Source organism: Perognathus longimembris, chromosome 26 (assembly GCF_023159225.1).
Source record: "Perognathus longimembris pacificus isolate PPM17 chromosome 26, ASM2315922v1, whole genome shotgun sequence".
NCBI classification, from domain to species: domain Eukaryota; kingdom Metazoa; phylum Chordata; class Mammalia; order Rodentia; family Heteromyidae; genus Perognathus; species Perognathus longimembris.
Window position 1 is genome coordinate 1921228 of NC_063186.1, and position 4918 is coordinate 1926145.

The following is a 4918-nucleotide window of genomic DNA, read 5'->3' on the forward strand; positions in this document are numbered from 1 at the left end:
TCAGTCACGAGGTACAGGGAGATCTCCACTAATTCCCACTACTTAGGGGAAAAGCTGAAAGTCTCCATGGAAATTCAGCTTGCTGCCGGGAGACGGAACATCCAAAGCCCCTGGCGTCTCTGAGGGTCCATCCTGCATTGTGCAGTCCCGTGTCGGGGCTCAGCCGTGGTCTCCCTTTCTTTGGGGCTCTTTTACTTTTCTGGCGCTAGGGATCAAAGCCAGGCCTTGCACACAGTAGGCAAATACTCTGCCACCGAGTTACCTCTCTGACAAGGTCGTATTGTCAACCAATGGTTAAAGACTATGTGTTTTACCCTGGGGTGACATGGAGAGTGGTCATCTCATAGGGCAAAAAAGGTAAAAGTAAAAATGCTATGCTCCCACGGCCTCATACAGAAAGCTCCCGGTCCCCCCCACTCGCAGACGGCCCGGTCCCGTTCTATCTCCCTTCGGGGACCTTTCCCGGCTTTGATCTACAGAACACGAGTCGGAACCCAGTGTTTGGGAGGTGATCGTGGTGCAGCTGGGAGACACAGGCCGGCTTCCGCCCACCTGATTATTACATAACCAGGACGGAGAAGAAGAAGAAAGATAAAACCGACGCAGCTTTAGAATTCCTTTTTTAGTTTTTCTTCCTAATGTGGTCCTCTCAAGAAATGATCAAAAGCTGATAGAGAACCTTCTCCAGCGGGGTTCTGGAGAAGAAGCCGGAAGCACCACCACGTTGAAGGCCGACGTACCATCTCTCCGTTAGGCGGATTAGAGCCGAGAGCGTCACGCCACGGGTGACACTAGGGCCGGGCCGAGGTGTGATTCCTCCCACCTGCTTTTGTCACGGAAGCGGTTCGTCGGAGTGCTCTCAAAAGGAAATAAATAGTAAATAAATAAAAAGCCTGATGAGGATTATCTTCAAGCCACTCAGCACCACGTAGGACCTGTAACCAATGTGTATCAGCACTCATGGAGGGGGCGGGGGGGGACACAGGGGTCATTTGTAGCCTAGAAGAGCAATCAACCTGGCCCCCAGATTTGGGCCTCTTAGCCATTCCGCTCCAGGATGATAAGGTGCTCTGTGCAGTCAGTTATCCAGCTGAAGGAATCCCAGATGACCTAACGGAAGCGGCGTTTGCTTGGGAGTCCTGTTCAAGGGGTTCCTGGTGGAGAGTCCTTTAGCTGAGCGAGAACGGGCAGACAGAAGACGCCAGGGAAGAACTACACTGTGTATCACACCTCCTTGACCACATGTGCTCTGTGTGAGTGTGTGTGTGTGTGTGTGTGTGTGTGTGTGTGTGTTAGTCTCTTGAGAATGAAGCTGGCCTCACGCCCGTCATCCTAGCTACTCAGGAACCCGCGATCTGAGGATCGTGGTGTGAAGCCAGCCCGGGCAGCAAAGTCCAGGAGACGCTTATCCCCAGTTAACCAGCCCAAAAGCCGAAGTGGAGCTGTGGTTCAAGTGGTAGAGGACTGGCATTGGGCAGAAGAGCTCAAGGCCCCAGGATTGGCACAAAAGAGGAGGAGGAGGAGGAGGAAGAGGAGGAGGAGGAGGAGGAGGAGGAGGAGGAGGAGGAGGAGGAGGAGGAGGAGAACAAGATCCAATTGTTCTGCAACTATGTTCTTGAACTGCAGCGTGGAAAGCGGCAGCGGTAGAGGTGTAACCCCACTCCTGGGACGAGCAGAGGGGCATGAACCTGGTGTCAGAAGAGGAATTCTTACCCTTCCCAGAGGCCCACGGGAGGACCAAGGGAAACGACCGTCAGGCAGGGTGTTTGGCATTCGAGATAGTCAAAAGGAAAACCTTCAGATTTCAATAAAACTCGGACCACCACGGGTCCCTCTCTATCTTTTTCCCACCATTTTAACTTCATTCCCCACCCCCCACCCCCCCCCCGCCGCCGCCCCATCACTGGCAAAAGCTGAATGACGCATTGCACCTCGAGAGGAATTTGGAACTTGCAACCCAGTTCCTTGTTTGGAAAAGAAATTACATGGCTACAGAGAGCTTGAAGGGAAATAAGCGGGCTCAGCTGCCCCCAGGCCTTGGAAAAACACGCGTCTGGACACGGAGGTGGAACCGGCTCAGCACGAAACCCGAGACCCATCCGAAAGTTTCCAAAGTTTCTGAGCGCCAGGAGGCGAGCGGATGGGACGGAGGAAATGCAGATCCAGACCGGGTCCCTCGTCCTCCCCGCCACAAGAAGTGAATCCCCGACCTCCGTGCCCACCGGCGGTGGCACTCAGGGGAGATTGACACGCTTCCAGGCTACCGGAGAGTTACGTCCTACGCCGGCAGCCCCCGGCACAGGGTTGGTCTTCAGGACGCAGGAAAGGCTGTCTCTGTTGGGTTGCTATCTGTCCGGATTGGCCACGTTCTAACCTGTTGACATGACATGACATGGCCTCCTTCATGGACGCTGCTGAGGTCCGACAGAACCATTCCAACCGAGTCATTCTGACCCACAGCTCTCTAGGAAACGAGGTATTTTGTTTCTCTGGTGTTGGGGCTTGAACTCAGGGCCTGGGCGCTGTCCCTGAGCCTCTTTGAGCTCCAGGCTAGCGCCCTTGAGCCACAGCGCCAGTTCTGGCTTTTTTTTTTTTTTTTTTTCCTGAGTATTTCATTGGAGATCAGAGTCTCACGGACTTTCCTGCCCAGGCTGGCTTTGAACAGCCGTCTTCAGATCTCAGCCCCCCTGAGTGGCTAGGGTGACAGGCGTGAGCCCCGGGTGCCCGGCTAGAAAGGAGATTCTGAAAGACCTCTCGGAAAAGTCAACTGACGCTCAGGATAAATAGTAGAAGCTGGATGGAGAGGTTTCCCCGGTCCCCCCCTCGTCAGGACAGCCCGCATCTGCCTAGAGACACCGAACATTCGGGGGGTACACTCTGCTCCTCCCTCCTCCCGCCGCCCCCACCCCCCCGCCCCCGACCCGTCCTTCACTTACTACGATGACTACGATTCACACGCTACATCCGAGAGCTTCCTTCGTGTTGGAAGCCTGAATGTCGGGGACGTCCACTTCTCCCAACGCTCCCCTCGTTCACCAAACGTTCACGAGGTGCCGAAACGACATAGACTCGAGGCCATTGCTCGAGAACGCGCATCCGGTAGTCAGAAGGCAGCCAGAATCCGGAAAGAAATGGCCTCCGCTTCGGGGGAAACTGTCTTCAAATAGGCCCCTTGGTCTAACAAACTCCTCTCCTCACCTCATTTCCTCGTGATATTTTTTGGTACATTTGTCTAACCTTTCTTTATAAAATACTCTCAGGGGAAACGACAGATTTTTTTTTCCTCATAATGGCTTTTGTCCAACATTTAGACTGAAAACTTCCACCCATCACGCACTGACCCTGCTCCTTTGAGCCTCCTTCCATTCTTTCCTGGCTTCCCATTCATTTTTTTTTTTTTTTTTTTGGCCAGTCCTGGGCCTTGGACTCAGGGCCTGAGCACTGTCCCTGGCTTCTTTTTTGCTCAAGGCTAGCACTCTGCCACTTGAGCCACAGCGCCACTTCTGGCCATTTTCTGTATATGTGGTGCTGGGGAATCGAACCCAGGGCCTCATGTATATGAGACAAGCTCTCTTGCCACTAGGCCATATCCCCAGCCCCCATTCTTTTGTTGTTGTTGTTGTTTTCCTCCCATTTAGGGTTGACTTTTGCAGACTATCTCCCTCTCTTCCCCTCCAATCCTTTCATTCCCCTTATGTTCTTTTGGCAATATATTGCATGACGGGCAGTAGCGAAGATCGTTCTGGAAGAAAGAGGAAAGGGAGAGGGAATGGGAAGGGGAGGCTAGATTCCCAGCCCAGCGCCAGCGTTGCCACCTCCCTTGGTTCTAATCCAGCTGCTGCGCAACTGCAGCACAGAATAAGAACGTGTACCTGGATATTCAAAGTCCTGAGGAAACGGCTCTTGAAATGTGGTCGGGTTCTACTCTTCTGGGCTCCAAGGAGAAAGTAGACGGAAGCCCTGGCTTTACCATCCCCCCCCCCACCCCTCCCGGGCTTATCTTGTTCATAGAAGGTTAGAATGGATGGCCAGCAGTCCCCCTATGCTGGGGACTCATTAACCTTTTGGGGTTCCCAGGTATGTGGGGGCCAGCCTTCATCATCTTCTTCCACTCCTGGTGTTCTGATTTCTCCATAGCGACTGTAAACTCCCTTGGTCTCCGCAAAATCCTCCCGCCCCAGGGTGGAGCTGAATCTCCAAGAGAGCATTCGAGACACCAAAGGGAGCTGCTCGACATTTATCGGGACACAGTGACTTCAACCTCCTACGTGGCGAGTTCTCAGCTCTATCCTGGGACATCCCCGCCCCCCCCCCCCGCCCCGCGCCCTCCCCAGCCGGTTATAACTGGTTCTGTTGAATCCCCTGTCACTTCTGATTCATCAAGACACAACAAAGCTCAAAGCCTTCCTCTCCCAGCTCAACTGCAAGGAGGAAGACCATTTATCCGATAGACGCTCTATCAAATAGATGGTTTATCAAACAGAGGATTCAAGAAGTCACTGCCGCCTGTGTAGCGGCACAGACAGTCCTAAGGGCACATAGACGGCTAATGAAGAAGGAAGCTGGTTGCTCCCACCTTGCAGTGCATTGTGAAATCTGACTTGGGGAACCTGAAGTGTGGCTGAATTCTAAGCTCAGAAATGATCCTCCCGTGAATGTAAACAGTGGTTTCAACGGCCATTCTTCGCCTGGGCGTCTCTTTCTGGGAGGGTCACCATGGGAGGGTCACGAATAGGAAGATGGGCTGGAACAGATCGCAATCCTTACAATGGGGGAGCGGAAGACGGGACTCTTTCCAGCTTCAACGCGCTGCCTCTCAGAACATGACAGGCATATTTCCTGGAGTCAAAAGGCCAAACGAGCCCATTCCTACGCCTCAGAATCTGTCAGGTTAGCGAGCTGCCTAGATATATTAAAA